A 17,490-nucleotide genomic window follows, 5' to 3' on the forward strand; every position below is an offset into this window, starting at 1 on the left:
GCCCTTGGGAACCACAGTTCTATTCTCTACTTCTACATGTTAAACTTTCTTAGATTGCACATATAAGGTAGATTATACAAGGTTGTCTTATTTTCTTTCTCTGTCTGGCTTAATGCACTTAGCAAACTATATTCCAGGTTCATCAGTTCATCAGTGTTACTGCAAATGACAGAATCACCTTCTTTAAGGTGGAATAATATTCCAGTTATATATATATATATGGATGTATACCACAATTTCTTTATCCACCCATCCATGGACAGAATTTAGGTTACTTTTAGCTTTCAAAAACACTCTTTGAATGAATGCCCATCTTTAGTTCCCTCCATCAAACAATTTGTCATGAACTCTGTTTTTCCAGCTCAATTCTGCCTGACATGGGGACCATGTAGATAATTAATGAAGAAACCATCTCAAAATTTCACTCTTTAGATAGAAACACACACTAAGCAATAATCTGCTATATACCTTTCACTCAGTGGGTATTCACCAGGCATAAAGGCCCTGAGAAAACTGAAGATGAGAGGAAAAGATTCATTCATTCATTCGTCAAGTGCCTACCAATACCCAGGCAAGATGCTAGATGATGAGGTGAGAAAGATGAGCATAAAAGGGCCCTGCCTTTCTTGTACTCAGTCTAGTGGGGAATATAGGCATTTGTGGAAAGCAGTGCAGATAAGTGCAAGTATACAATAGTGTACAGTCTTGTTTTAAAATTGTGAAATTGAAATATTAGGAAACAATGTGAGCATGAGGGGATTTGTGTTTGTTTATATAGTAATTTCATCTGTGAGAAACTCTAGGTGAACAAGCAAAAGTCTGCACCCAGCTGAACAGAGCCAGGTAGGAACGCACATGGCACACAAGTCAGGAGCTCTCCCAGGGACCTCAGTTCACCTTGGGCCACAGTCATCTGGTGGGACAACTCTCCAAAGCATTTCAGACAACCCTCTTCCCATCATTTCACAACCAACTCGCAAGAAGTAGCCTTTCCAAAGCCCACTTCCACAAGTAAGTTCAGGTCTTTCTCAAGGGAAAATACAGTATTTATCAATGTCATTATGCATTAATGATTTTACATGTGCAAAAGCATACTACTATTTTGTATTAGATTCTGATCTTTTTTGTCTCTAGTGTGTCACTGAGTAAGTTGAATGTTTTGTTCCTACCACATTTGCCCATAAGCCCTGTGTTTTTTATGGTACTATTTTGTATAACATGGTGATTTTTAAAATGCATATTTTATGGTACTATTTTGTATAACATGGTGATTTTTAAAATGCATATGTTACATTATAACAAAATTGACTACATTTTGAAGGAAAGGGCAATAGTGCTATGAAAGCATGCACTGGAATAAAAGGGGGTTTGGGGCAGGGCATAGGTACAGAAGCTGCAGGTGAGCCAGGCAGGGTAACAGGAACACAGGAAGACTGGGCTGGGAAGAGGCCGGGGAGTGGCAGCGGTAGGTAGCGGCGACGTGTGGAACCTGCCAGATCTGGGATGTGGTGCTGGGCCACCAAGTACTAACAGGACAGAGCTAGGTACCTGGATAGGTCCCAAAGGACATGAGAAGTTGGGCAAAAATCATGCAAGTCCCCATTTAGTCAATGATAAAATGTAAAATAATTTGTTTTGTGCCAACCTGGAAGATATTCTCTCTCTCTCTCTCTCTCTCTCTCTCTCTCATATAGATATAAAATTAAAAACATCTACTTGTAAAAATTTAAGTTATCGATTCTTTTATACATGCACATTTAAAGTCACATAACACAAAATCATACAGTGATTTTAAAAGATTGCTCACACATTTCATGAAGCATTTTATCTGTCCTCTTTATACACACTAGTGGTATTCCTGTTTACCTTCTCTATGGCTTTCCCTTCTAGGATTATTTATGGCTTCAACTCTAGGTGAAAATATAGACCTCTTTTCCTATTTTACAGCCCTGTAGATTCAGGGGCTTTGGGGAGTCCTAGCAAAATGCCACCTGGATTGTTCAATGAAGAGTATGAGAAGCAGTAAGAACCTCATGAATTCAAATGGTGGTCCAAGAAGATCAGATTTTGGATTAAAAATCTAAAAGTTTGTTTAAATACTTCTTCAAAAATTAAGTATTTGAGGGAGCCTTATATGAAAGACTTTGTAAGGGAATTCTCACTACTCCAAGGAATAATTTGGAGAAGAGGTGTCCTTTACATATGGTGAAGATGAAAAGCGAGTCAATCATAGACATTAGAGAGTGGTGAGTCTTGGGGCAAAATGCTAAGCCTGTATAGAAGAAATCAAATTCAGTTGGAGTGGAAATTGGAAAGAGCGAGATGAAGCAGGCCAAACACACACACACACACACACACACACACACACACACACACACCTGTGGTGGACAACCAGTTTGCATCCTTTGCCAGTCGATCTGCTTTAACTCTGGCCTTTAAGTTTCACCCAGATTCAGACTAGACTCCGCTGTTCTATGATTTCTCTCTATTGCCCTCTGTGTGCACTACCTTTTGTAGCAGATCTAACATCATTCCTTCCTTAGAACTGGCAGTATTTGCATCAACAGCCAGACTATTTACCTTCTTGTATAGGATTGTTGTGAACTGAATGGACCCACCTGCATGCATATCTATTCCTGTATATAGCAAAATCCCACTTATCATATGTCTAAAACCCAGAAAACCTAAATAAATGCAATTTATAGCACCATTCAATGGTGACTGATTTTCTTAGTGTTTCTGTAAATACTCCAATTTCCTAAATAAATGCTAAGTCATCAAAGCAAGATAAACCTATGTTCAATAAGGTTTCTAAGTTTATTTTTCTTACTCTACTATGATTCATTTAAGAAATACTTAAATTAGATCCTTCTATATATACAGTAATACGCTTAGCTTAATGGAGAGAATTCAAATATAACATAAGGTTTGGGACCTTAAAGCAGTTATAATACTCATATAAAATGAAAAGCCAGAACATAAATTAAGCTACAATTTAACAATAATTATATTAATGTCACTTGCTAACAAAGACACTTTTCATTCTGCTCTATGGGTTCTGAGAAACTGGGCCACGCATTAGATTATATTTCCCAAAGAAAAAATGTTATAAATTATAAGTAAAGGTTGCTTTTCTAGTTAAGGACTTGGCATTTAAAGAATACACATACACATGCACATACACACAAACAATGCATACATACATATATAGATACATACATATCTACATGTGCAATAACATGTCACAAAAAATTATAAGATATTCTGATAACTATTTAACACATGTCCCCAAAATGGGATAATAATTATATAAAAATTATACAGTGAGATCCAATATACTCTAGTGTACATATAGCACAAAAACAAAACTCTAAAATAAACTTTAATGTGTCATAAATTTTACTTAATGCCATAATGTCAGCTCTGCCAAACACAAGCATATCATTAACCATAGTTTTGCTTAACTTGTTGGATTTGAAAGGGTACTTTGGGGATGACTTGATGGCTTGAGTCTTTTTTAAAAATGAGCTGATGCATTCTTTTTCTCCAGACAAATTTCCCTGCAGTGTCTGAGCTCTCAGAATTTCTTACTGACCTTAAAGATGGCTTAAAGGACTAGGGCAGGTGTTTAATACATGTCTGCTCCTGATAGTTATAGCAGCCAGCATAGTGCATCTTTTCTCTTTTAAAAGGACTGACCTAACTAACATTTATCCCCTTCTTCCATCTATTCTCTTTCATGCATTTTCATAAAATGACCGTTTCTGAACAAATACAAAAGATAAAGAAAAGGTAAGTATAAAATAAACCTAGAGTCTGTAAACAGTTAATTTTGAATTTAGTTGGGAAATTCCACCCACCAGAAACTATTAAAAAGGGGACAGAAACATTCTTTGAAAGATGATTTCAATGGTAATGCTGTCTACAAGCACACCCTTCATTTACTCTACACCATGGATCAATTTGGCGCTCACAAGGGCATCTGTGTCTGAGTGCATGTTCATCTTATGGATTCCATAAAACTTTGCCTCTTTTACCATCTTCTTTAGACTTTAAAGTCCTCTAGGAAGAGGAACATGTCTGTTCTAGGAAACATTTACCTTCCTCCCATATGGAGTAAACAGGGTATCTTTCATAAAGGATTGTTATAGTTTCTACTAATAAATCCTAGTTACATTTCTTTTTACTTAGCCATGCTTTGCTCAATTTCCAAAGGCTGACATTCCAATTTCAACTTTTTTTTGGTGCTACTCTTTTTGGCAAAGTGCCATACATTTCAGTCTTTTACAGTTTATATTTAGTCTAAAATTGCCCATTTTGTTTGTCTATAAATCTTCAGTACTGATTTTGGCAGCTTTAAAAGAGGGAAACAAAATGGCAAGGTCATGGAAACTTTGCAGATCCATTCTTGGCTTCTCTAATATACTGTACTAAGATTCTTCTTTAATCATCACAAGAAAAAAAGACTGGAAACTATCCATTGAATTTGACAATTGGGAATTAATTCATGACTTTGGCAAGAACTAGTTCAGTTGGAGCAGTCAGGGCAGAATCCAAGCTGAGTAATTTGAAGCGTGGATGCACAGGGTAGAAAGTGACAAATTCTATGAGTTTGGGAAGTTATAATTTGAAAGGAGGGCAAGAGATAAGGAGGTAAGTAGATGGAGAGTCAAGAGTAGATTCTTTGTTTTAAATGGGAAAAGCTTGGGCTTGCATATTCTATAAATGAACTTCAAATGGTACATTATACCTAGCACTAAATTTCACTCACTGCTTCATTCCTCTCCATTTATTTTTGCTTTTGTTAATCAAGTTTTCTAAACCCAAGAGAACACATAATCTGACTGAGTTATAGAGAGTTCTTCCTCCTTTGCAACTGGCTCAACCCCTGGGGCAGTATGTATTCTTTCTCAAGGTTTTCTCCCACTCCCTTCTAATCAGCTCATCTGTTGGTTTCGTTGAAATGGCATTTTCAAACACATGTCTAGTCCCATAGCTGAAGATGCTCTTCCCCTTTCAGCTGAATAATTTCCTTACTCTGTTCCTCTTTTCCTGTCAGTTCTCATCTTGCATTTGCTATCACTTTCTAATCATTCAATGTGTGTATGTTTTCTTTGAGGGGCTCTCACACATGAGTGCTACCAGATTTCCATCATTCTATGTTCCCATCTTAAGCCTTCACAGCGTAAATGATTTCATACTATTTTGAGCATCTCTAAGCTTTCCGTTCTTGAGGCTTATTGACTAGCTTTCTATTTTGGATGCTTTTATCTTTTAGGCATTTACCAGACATCTATGCTTGCCAATCCTGTTGCCAAATCAATGGATAATTCTGTCCCTGTGTACATTTCCCCACCACACACTGACACAATCCAGGAAAAACTGTTTACCTTAGATTATCAGGATTTGGGTCTCACTTTATTTAGACTGTGAGCATCACAAGTTTTCAAAACACAGAATTTGAGAATGAGATGAAGTTCTATGCTGACCAGGAAGCCAGAAATAAGTCAATCCACCCACACTGTCAGGCTGCAGGATAGTTCATTGTTGCTGAAGAGGATTTGTAAGCCATGGACTTCACGACTCCATATAACATAGGATTTTATATTAAAGACAGTATACCTAACCAGTCTTCAAGACAAGCATATATAACACAAAATTAGAAATAATGTTTGGAAAACTGTAAGAAAAACAAACAGGTCAACAGGAAGTCCAATTTATTCCTTCCCATGCTGACCCTACTAATTTGTAAAACTCCACAGGTACAATTTTTATTTTTGAAACATCCTACTTTTTTCTACTATTTCCACATGAACTCCACATAAAATCATTGAGGGCATGGCCAGTTCTCAGGAATGGCCACACACCACCCTGGGCCAAGCACAGTGCATTACATATCATAGAAAAGCAATACACAACCATTGGCTAAATTTTCCTTGAGGAATGCAGTAGGTTGAAAAGAATTATTTTAATCTATAAAAATGTGTATTAAAGTTCTTGTCCGTGGCCCTGGCCAGGGGCTCAATGGATAGAGCATTGGCCTGGCATATGAATATCCCTGGTTTGATTCCTAGTCAGGGCACACAGAAGAAGCAACCATCTGCTTCTCTCCCTCTCCCACTTCCCCTTTTCTCCCTCTTCCTCTCCAGCAACCAGTGGCTCTATTGGTTCGAGCATGGCCCTGGGTGCTGAGGATAGCTCAGTTGGTCTGAGCATGTCAGCCTCAGGCACTAAAAATAGCTTATTACTCAAAAATCAGTTGAAGATAGGGTTGCCAGGTGGATGCAGGTTGGGACACATGCTGGACCCTGTCTCACTATCTCCCCTCCTCTCACCTAAAAAGAAAAAAGTGTCCTTGCTCGTAGAATGCTAAAAAAATGTCTTTCTGAGGATCTGAGGCCCTCATATTTACATCAACTTTTCTGTAGCTGGTCAAATAGCCAAACTAGCAATGCAGCATATTCTCTACACTTGACAAGACACTCAAAAAGTGCTCCACTCTGTAGGGCTTATAGCCTTGCCAACTTTTAGTAGATTCCCTTTGCTCATAAATACAAAGTGTTCGTCTTCATAGTGGTTAGCAGTATATTCTTCAATAGTCATTGGAAACCCTATGCAGGCACATGTAAATATCCTTATCCTACCCCACTTCTCACCTTCCATGTGCACATTTATAAGGATTATTGAGCATTCTTGAATGTCAAGCTTCTTCATCTCCAGAATAAAAGATTTTTGGATTAAATCTGTGACTGAGGTTAAATCCTGATATGACCCTGGCATGGTGAAAAGAGCCCCAAACTTCCTTCAGGTTAAAACCATCTTTTTCAACTGCAGCTAAGGTATTAGAAGTTACCAACTGGAGTCAGCAGAGCAAATCCAGCCATGGAGTGTACAGGATTGGGAACAGACTTTATTCATCTTCATTATTTAAAAAATGAGATATTTCTATAGGTGGTCTCATTATAAATACAGCAATAAAGCTATATTTTAATTCACAAGTGTAAATAAAATTAATGTACCACTTTCATTGAATCCAGCACATACCTACAGTTATTCTCTGCATGATGCTGAAAATTCAAATATAAATAAAATGCATTCTAGGCATTTACTTAGTAAAATCTTATACATAGTGAAACAAACAAACAAACAAAAAAAACCCTGACATATCTAAAGGTGATTTGGCTTTGCCAAGAGCAGAGGAGGTGCATTTCACATCTTCCCAGTTAGACTGCAAATTCCTGAAAATTGGGGCTGGTATCATATGCTTGTTTTCATCTACTCTGTTCTATGGACACAGCAGGTGCTCAATAAATACTCTTCCAATTCATTTATACAGCTAACAAACAAATGCATCAGGTACTTCCCATTGGTTGTCTTGCTGTGTGAAAACTGCTTAGTTATTAAAACACACACACAACACACACACACACACACACACACACCTAAAAGGTGAACTGCACTGGGGATATATTAGTCCACCAATATTATGTTTTAATTCCACCAACTCTATAATCCAAGTGAAATACCTACTATTCCTGCACATATTAGTTGACACATACTTTGAGTTTATCCAAGGAAATTTCTCCCTATAAAGTTTATAATTTTTCTTCCTTTCCAACTGAAGCCCTGTTTTTAATATTTTTCTTTTAATGAGCAACTGAAGTCAGATTTAAGCTAACCACATAATATGTTCCCCACCTCCAGACAGAGACTTGAACTTAATAAAATGTTTCACACTATCATGCATAGATGAACAAAGTTTGCACTTACAAAGGGAACACAGGACTTTTTTGTATGTAACACAAAATAAAGGACATGTAACTTTCTGCTTTTTCAATTGAAGATTCCACAGCCTACTGATTACTTACTATGAGAAATTCAACTTGAGAAAAGTTGTTTGGATAACTGAGAAGAAGTCTACTTGCCAGGAAATAAATCAAGCCTACTAAAAAATTACTGCAGTTTGATCAAAAGTATCACTTTGATGAGACACATGTCAGTTCTAACTGTAGTAATCACAATAAGGATATTGGAAAGAGGACTGAGAAATATGCACCAAGTGTAAATGAGAAAAACTGGTTAAGTTCAACCTTAGTTGAAGGTTCTTTTTCCCTTCTCATAGAGATAAGCAGATCATAGGCTATGCCCAGTTTATATGCGCCAGGTTTCACATATACACTAACAGATCAAACCAAATCAAAACAAAAAATAAAAATGACAAAAGAAGCAGGACTATTTCACCTGTAAACAAGATGGGTTCAGGGATTCTATAATGTATACACATGGTTATAAAATGGAAACATCCACATACGTTTCATCTTCACAAACAAAGGGCTTTTTTTTTTTCTACATATAAGATACAGAGAAATCTTCCTGTCTTGTAGGTTTTAAAAGTAAATGTGTTCTTGCCCTGGCTGGTTTGCTCAGTGGTAGAGGTCAGCCTGGTGTGTGGATGTCCTGGGTTCAATTCCTGGACAGGGTGCACAGGAGAAGCATCATCTGCTTCTCCACCCCTCCCCCTCTCAATTCTCTCTCTCTCTCTCTCCTTCTCTCTCTCTCTCTCCTTCTCTCTCTCTCTCTCCTTCTCTTGCAGCTATGGCTCTATTGGATTGAGTTGGCCTCGGGCACTGAGGATGGCTCCATGGCCTCCACCTCAGGTGCTAAGAAGAGCTCTGCTGCTGAGCAATGGAACAATGCCCCAGATGAGCAGAGCATCACCCCCTAGTGGGCTTGCCAGGTGGATCTCAGTCAGGGCACATGCAGGAGTCTGTCTCTCTGCCTCCCCTCCTCTCACTGAATATATATATTAAATGTGTTCCTGAGAGAAGTCATAAAAGTGTTTTAAGTATGTTACTTAAGAGATTATTCATGCTGGCATTTAAGGAAAGTAAATAAATAGATGAATGGTATCACATATGCAAAGATGGATAACATACCCCTTGGAAGGAAACTGACAGGAAATAGACAGTTGATAGTGGAATTATTCATGGTGCAAGTTCAAGGCATGTCCCATATGGTGGCCACCAGCCATCTGTGGCTACTGAACATTTGAGACAAGGCGAGTCTTACTTGAGATATGCTTATAAGTGTAAAACGCCGACTGGATTTCAAGGACTTGGTATAAACAAGATCTAAAACATCTCATTTGTATCTTTTTCATAATCAATACAGGTTAAAATTATAATGGCCTAGATATATGAGATTAGTATTATTAAACTTTGTGGGGGGTTTTCTTTTCCAATGTTGCTCCTAGAAAATTTAAGATTTAATATATGAATTGTAGCCTGACCAGGTAGTGGTGCAGTGGATAGAGTGTCAGACTGGGGACACAGAGGACCCAGGTTTGAAACCCCGAGGTCGCTGGCTTGAGCACAGGCTAACCAGCTTGAGCATGGGATTGCTGGCTTGAGCATAGGATCATAGACATGACCCCATGGTCGTTGGCTTGAGCTTAAAGGTTGCTGTATTGAAGCCCAAGGTCACTGGCTTGAGCCCAAGGTCACTGGCTTGACCAAGGGGTCACTTACTCTGCCTGCAGCCATCACTCACTCTGCTGCCCCCGTCAAGGCACATATGAAAAAGCAATCAATGAACAACTAAGGAGATTAAGGAGCCGCAATGAAGAATTGATGCTTCTTATCTCGCTCCGTTCCTGTCTGTCTGTCCCTATCTATCCCTCTCTCTATCTCTGTCACACACACACACAAAAATACATACATTTATATATATATATTATATATCAATATATACATATATATAATATATATATAAATTATAGTTGTGACTGCATTCAATTTCTATTGAAAAAAGTTTCTCTAGAATCAGACTGCCTAAGTGCAGATACTGTCCTGGGGCAAGTCACTTACTATTTCTGAGTTTTTTAAAATGGGAATAATAATAATATAATTGATTCCAAGCTTTTTGAGAGGGTTTCATATGTAGGACAGTATCTGGCACATAGTGTGTGCTCAATAAACCTGCTATTAATATCCAATTCTGTGTAGAATGCCCTTACATGTTCCCATTTGTCCTCTGTTTAAAAGCTGCCACAGATGAGAACGCACATCTCCATGAGAGGAGGCCCATGACATTCCTAGATAGCACTGAATGTGAAGAAGTTCATTCCTGGAATGAGTAAAAATATCTCTGTACAATTTTGAATCTTCCGAGCTTCTTTATATATGATTGTGCCAGAGGCAAGAAGAGAAACTGGTCATACTTCAACAGTATATTTCCATAAAAATCGTTACGAGACTTTGGTATTGGAAATGGGGATATGATATATTCCTAAGAAGTTCATATCAAGAGACTTCATGCTGACCCAGCAAAACACTTTTAAGAGACAGATCTTCAGAAACACAATTTCTCATACCTGCTTAACCAAAAAACCATCCTTCTCTTCTTAGCAAAGCTGTCCTCTTCCACCAAGGACACATCTTTGTCAAGATGCACAGGGAAAAAGAAGACAGAGAAGGGCACTCATTTGACCAGATGGCTCAGCCCAATCAAGGAAGTGACTAAGGCCACTACCTGCCCACCGACATTCACATCTGAAGATTATTTCTCCCCTTTTCCTGCTCTTTGTGCTAATTTCTAAAGCTAATGATGTGCATATTCAGGAAAACACTTCTGTCTTAATGAGAAGCCATCAGTGAAAAGGGATGTTATCTGCTTTTTCAGGAAGCCAACATTTTTATACATAAATGTCTCAAATTCTTTACAAGTCTGAGATGTAATCTTCATGCATACAGTCTGTGCCAAATCAAAATGCAGCCTTCTTCATATTTCCAAGAGACACTTCTACACACAGGAAGAAGTGATTCAGCAATACTCTGCCAGTCAGTCATCCCTATTGCATGTGAGGCTCTAGCAATGAGGGTGTGCATGTTTGTGTGTGTGTGTGTGTGTGTGTGTGCGCGCGCGTGTGTGTATGCACACATGCTCTCGCATTTGGGAGAAGTTCCAGCAGGAGGTAAGACTAAACTTGATGATACGAACTTCAGTCTCTAGGGCAGTCTGATATATAAGAAGCAAAATGGACTTGGCAGCCAACAGACTGGTATGCAAACCTTGGCTCTGTGGTCAACCAGGTGCACTGGTCTTACACCAGGTGCCAAAGGCCACTCAACCTCTGCTTCCCACTGTAAATAATGGGACTGAATAATAGAATCACTTTGCAACATTCTTATGAGGATAAGACATGCTGACTCTAATGCACCTGGCTCAGTGAACAACATGGCATAGATCATCAATAGTGAGCAGTCACTCTAGCTGCCTACTTGGCTATCTTTAAGTCTTGCTTTAGAGATCCTCAGAGGGTTGTTATCATGGGCCCCTACTCTGCATACATTCTCCTCTCAAACATTTTTCAAAATTCTCAGTAGAGAGTAATGCCCTTTCTCATTCAAATCCTTTACTATCAGAACTCCACAGTAGATACTAATAAGAAAATAGATTCAACCAAACATTAAAATTAGAATTTACCACCTGAGTTCTTCAGACAGAAGTCTTTGTAAATTGGCATAATCAGAGAAAGCTCAGTGGAAAGTAGAATTAAAACTGGGTCTTGAGTAAGATAGAATTTGGATAACTGGAGGGCTGAGGGCTCAAAGCAGACTTTTAAAACAAGTGTGGGACTTAGGAGTGACATAAAGGGAAGAGTCTTCCGAGAAGAAGAAAGTGTACACTAGGAAGTTAATGGCTGGCAAGAGTTAATTTGATGTAGGATCCAGAACACTATTTTTTTTTTTTTTGGTTTAAGAGAAAAGTAAAACTTAAGTTGTATTTTTCAGATCTCATTTAATAGTGTTTATGTTCAGTTTTAACTTAAAGAGATCCAGAAGAAACAACCAAAGAATTTTCCATAAAGGGTCTATCAAGTCATCAACATTCCTTTCTTCTCCATGATTAGCCAGAAGACAGTCCAGCTTTTATGAATAGGTCAGTTCAGGTGAAATGAAGCTCTGTTAACAATTCTTACACACAAAAATGAATAAAAGTCAATACAAATAAACTGAGTTAATTATGAAGACTAGAAATAGAGATGGGAAAAATCATTTCCCCCTTCCAAAAAAGCCTGTTTAACTACTCCCGTATACATACATTTCAATTAAGTGGGCTGAGACAGCTGTGGGGTAGAAAGATGTATATAGTTCAGTGTTAGAAATTTTGGCTCTGCCCCTTTCCGTTATGACTTAGTATGGTTAGTTTATGTTGGGGGGCACAAATAAAATTGAAGGCAGAGTGGCTTTAAATGAATCAGTAATTAATAATTATGGGCTCTTTAATAATATAAATATAGGCCAATAATATTAAACTGTTTTTAATAGATATAAATGTTAGATACAAAAATTTAAAATGTAAAATTCAACAGATTTCAAGTTCAACTATTTGATAATGTCAGTGGTTGCATTTATTCATGTTATGGGTAAAAATATCAAGGGATAATACAAAAAATATTTATCAAGTGGTAGAGTTCATACACCAACCAATCAGAACAGGCTCTAACAACAGCCCCGGAGCAGGTCCCAAGACCCCCCTGCCATACCAGAAATTATCTAAGTGGTATCAGGGGAGTGGCCATAGGAATGAGGTGGCAGAGGGCATTCAGGAGGCTAGAACAGCACCCATTTGCCTATGGCACAGAAGTATTTCAATATTTTTAGAACCAGTAAGGCTGTATCAGTGTATACTGGCCAAATCAGCCTGAATATGTCTAACGTAAGCACAAAAGGCAGAAATCAATAGTGGAGAGCCCAGAAGCAAACTCTGCAAAGAGAAATTACTGCAAACCTTGGTCTTATTATAATTAAACTAGTTTATTTATGTGTACTACGTGGTATGCTTTTAAAAATAACCACCTAAAAAAATTAAAATATGCATTACTAGAAAACTACAGTCCAAGACCACAGCAATGGTGCCCAATTGCCATGAAGTTGAGAGCCTTTGCCAACATTGTGATTCTTCCAGAAGTAATGAGCTGTTCTCTAACCGAACAGTAGGACACAAATCTGCAGCCAACCCTCATGCAGGCAAGTAAAACACAGCAAAGAGCTCCTTTCCCATCAAGGCATTGAAGAACTATTTGTGCATTAGTTTCTTAGGATGCTGCTTTTAGCTTTAGCACATTTAATTACAAGAGGTTCACAATTAAAATATGCCTAGAAAGAAAAATCAAAAAGCATCATGTCTCTTGCTGCAAAATACCTAAGTTCAACAATGAAGACTTTTGTTTCATATGGGGACATTTCCACATTTTTACTAATCCTCATATCTAGGTCAATGTCCAACCTTTTCTGATATAAGGATCTCTTTTATTTTAACTTCAAAAAAATTCTACAGATTTCAACATCACAACAAAGAGTTGTACTTTCAGAAACAGTTAATTGCAAAAATACCTCATGACCAAAAGCTAATGGCTATAGAACGCTCATAACAAATCATAGGTGGATTACAACCCTAAAAAATAACTAAGTATTTATATTTTGTGCAACTGGTCCACTCTAGCAACCTAGCTCAGAATGAAAGCTTAATCCTAGGAAATCAGTGACTGTGATCACTACTTTCTCCTCAGTCAAGAGCTACATACAAGCTGACAGGGAACTGCACCTAATCTTCTCTGCTTGCTTTCATCAATAGCTGCTGTTAGCTGGGAAAAAACCACCCATGAAAATGCTAGCAAAAACACCAACAAAATAATTTCAATTAATGGAGACATTTTAAAGGGGGAATAAAATGTTTAACATGTTGGAGCAAGGTACCACAGACTTCACATCTGCTATAACACGACTCTCACTCAAACTCACAATTTCGAAAATTTCTCAAATTAAGAGTAGAGTTTAAAATTCGTCTACTTTCACAGGTTTAACACGTTAATTATCACTTAGATATTAATTCTGTTAACAGCTCCAAATGAAGGACTTGTGCTATATTTAGAATGCTGCCTAGTGTTAAAATGAATGCACCTGTTTCTTTTAAAGTAACATAGTAGAGAAGGTCTTCTTTTAAAAACATAAAGCACTCCTGTGTAATTCATATTCAAAAAACTCCAATTGCATATATAAGTAGTTTATGTAAATAGTTTCTAACATTGAAATAGCCTGCAGTTAGTCAAAGACCAGACCAAGCCTTCACTTTTTCTGCAGAGCGCCTGAAAAGCTGTGTTGTTGATAGTGCTGCTTTTCTTTACCAAGTAGAATAGTTATCACTACGTAGAATCTTTTTAACTGTTTGTCTTGATCATGTACTTAATATATTGTATCATTTGTCATTTTGACTCTTAATTCAATAGGATCAGTCCACAATTCTTCATCATTCCTTTCAAATGATGTTTTGAAATGATGTTATTACTCTAATGCCTAATATTTATAAAGGTGCGTAATTTTAGCAGGAATTTGTTTTCTTTGAAAGAATCATATGACTCCAGCTTCAGTTGTGAAGTATAATTAAAGTAAACTGACATGCTTTGGAATTTGTTGTTGTTGTTTGGACAGTTCTCTTCAACTAATTTAACTCCTAATTTTTTTATTCTGCTTCTTCAGTCTGTTACTTAAAGACAAACACATTTTTTTTTTACAAATTATCAACACAAGTATTATTCCTTCAGAAACAAGATTTGCAGCAAATAGACAAGGTTCTAATAGCCTCTTTGATAAAGTAGATTTTAGTTGTACCATTTTTCATTCTTTACTCTCAAAAGGCACACTCAGCATAAAACAGAAAGGTACCTTTATTTGCCAATTAATCCTCAAACTATAGAGCCTGTGTTAATATTGTTTGTATGATCAGTAATTACTGTCCACTTATCTAACAGACTTTTTGTTTCTAAGTCCTGAAATTCTTTAACAAGCAAACACTTCGATTAAAAACAGTGGAGCATGGGATGACAGAGTATTAAGAAACATTGTGAAGATAATTTTTCAGGTATTGATTTAAATATTAAGGTAGATATAAAGTAATCTCACTTATTATAAACCCTCAAAATGGGCTAGCAACATCCACCAGCAGCAGGCAGTTCTTTCCTAGACCACACACCTCTACGCCCTTGTCACAGATTAATTTCTAATTCTCAGAACCCTGAATAGTTTTTGTCAGCGTTGCTTAAACCGTTTGTGCTCATGCAGGAGCATACCCCTTTTTTGAAGTCAACAATTGTATCTGTGCATGTTGTAACAGAAACAGGAGAATTATCTTTATAATTTTTAAATTTGCATGCAGAAAAGTTTCCAGTCCTCAATTCCCAGCTGGCATGTGAAAAAAATATAATGCCCAGGCATAGTATGAAGCCAATTCCAAGGAATCTACTCAGCTTGTCTACCCACAAAAAGCAGAAAATTGGTCACATTAAGTATTGAAAGAAGGCTCCTGGTATTAATAGATGGCAGTTTAAGAACAATGGTACATCAAAGTGAAGCTTCAAGAAGCTTCAAGAAAGGTACTTTACATAGCTTTCAACCCACAAGTACATGAGCTTTTCACTCACCACTGGATAGGACTTCTTGATTTGGTTAGCAACATGTTAAGTGGCTTTCACGAAGCCTAAAGAAACAAGCTGCAGTTTATCTAGAGCACAGAGAAGCTTCCGTGGAGATCACTGCCACCCAGTTACCTAACAGGCCCATACTGTCTTGACACTGCCTGGGAGGTAAATGTATTACTTTGACATCCAAAAACTACCTGTCAAAAGGACACTCCAGATGCACGTGTGCACACACAGACGCACAAACACAGCCCCCGCCCCCAGAGCCCGGGTGACCTCCACCCAGCCTGCATGGGTTACCACTTCCCTGATAGCAGAGCACCCAGGTACACTGCTGGAAAAGCACCAGGAAGGCTCCTCCTGGTTGTCACTTAAAAGAGCACAAAGGCGCATAAAGACGGAACACTGCAGGCTACTAGCAAGCCACCCTGGCAATGAACAGAGCGCCAGATAACCACGGAGTCTTCCAAATAACATGCCAGGTACTATATATACATAATCTTAGTCGAGCTCCACCTTCACCATGCAGAACGGCATTAAATTGTATTACCTCTTGAGATGCTCTGAATGAATAAAAATTAAAAAAAGTACCATTAGGTCACTCACCCTTCCCCCGAAATAAAGTTTTTCCTCCTTGTTTCTAAAAAGAGATTGAGAGAACTTAACACCCTCCTCCCCTAAAACACACCTCCCAGCTTTCCAACTTCAAGATTCAAACTAGGCCAACTTACAAAGTGGAGGTTTACACTTGCATATTCAAATGACTTTAATAGTACCCAAGGTGTTAGAAAGGAAAGGTGACAGAGCCTGTGAGTAATGTTTTAAAAAATTACAGGTGTTCTCCTCCTTGCTCCTCGCTCTCAGGCTGTATCCGTTTTCTCTTGATAAACAGCATAATGTCTCCCCAGACCTAAATCGCTTTCTCCCCGGCTCGCCCCTCGCCCCTCGCCCCCCGCAGGACAGTGGGAATGTGAATTGTGGCAGCAGTCTCCTGCCACTCCACTGATAAAACAGGGGAAGCTGCAAAACTTCTTGGCAGCCCAGCTGTCCTCCAGAGGCACTGAATGCCTACTCGCAGATACGCAGTCCGAGCTGCGCGAAGGGAAGCCTCCCTCAACCTGTTTGCAAAGCCAAAGCCCGCAGAACTCCCCGCCCTCCAAGTGGGCTCTGAGCTTCCTGGCTCAGGAAGGGGGACCCAGACTCCTTTCTCCAGCACCTGCCAAAGCAAGCTGGAAGTGAAGGGAACAGAGGTCCTGCTGCCCCAATCCGAAGAACCAGTCCGGTTGCCTGAGGTCTGTGCCCACGTCTCTGCGTGGGGGTCTCTCCGCTTACCCAACCCGAGGGTCTCGCTCTGTGCCCTGGGCAGCCCATCCTCGGCGCAGCCCCCTGCCTCCGCTGCCAGAGTGTCTGAGAAGCGCTGCTAGCAAGTTGCTGCATCTGCTTAGAGCAGGGGCGAGGTAGCCTGTCCAGGGGGGAAAGAGCCAAGTGCCCTCGGTGCGCCCGCCGCCCCGGTCGCCGCCACCGATCGCCCCTGCTGGCCGGGAGCCGGCACCCCAGGTGCGGGCGCCGCACGCCGCACTCACCCGCCTCGCCCGCGCTGCCGCAGCCTAGCCCCGAGCTTCCTCGCGCAGGAACGATGGTGGTATGTGTGGGGAGACCACCCATTCCAGCTTCTGGCAACCCGGTTGCGACTCTGGCTCCTCAGCACTGAAGCAGGAGGAGGAGGAGGAGGACGAGGAAGGAACAGCGCAGTCGGACGCCATCTGCTGTACACTCTGCACAGCCATTGGTTGCTGGTGCGTCCCCAGAGCCGAGGGCTCGGGCGGCGGAGCCACCCTGCTCCTGGACTCCCCCGGCAGCTGATGCCCGCCTCCCCTGCCCCTGCCTCCTCCCCTCGGTCTCCATGCCCCTTCTCAGAGCTGGTGTATCCTGTGCCCCAGGGGAGAACCGCCTGCAGGTCTCAGTCCCGGCTCCTCAGCTCCCCGAGGCTGTTGTCTGCAACTTTGAAGCTT

The 17,490-nt window shown here is 39.6% G+C and overlaps 1 protein-coding gene across 1 annotated transcript in view; it reads right to left on the minus strand.

The window, feature by feature from the left end:
• Positions 1-17,195, minus strand: part of THSD7B (thrombospondin type 1 domain containing 7B) — a 1,096,947-nt gene extending 1,079,752 nt beyond the window's left edge. The window contains exon 1 of the mRNA XM_066232872.1: positions 17,062-17,195. The gene's annotated coding sequence lies outside the window, so the exon portion shown is untranslated. The remainder of the gene's footprint in view (positions 1-17,061) is intronic.
• Positions 17,196-17,490: the final 295 nt, after the last annotated feature.

The sequence above is a fragment of the Saccopteryx bilineata genome, chromosome 5 (assembly GCF_036850765.1).
Source record: "Saccopteryx bilineata isolate mSacBil1 chromosome 5, mSacBil1_pri_phased_curated, whole genome shotgun sequence".
Lineage (NCBI taxonomy): Eukaryota > Metazoa > Chordata > Mammalia > Chiroptera > Emballonuridae > Saccopteryx > Saccopteryx bilineata.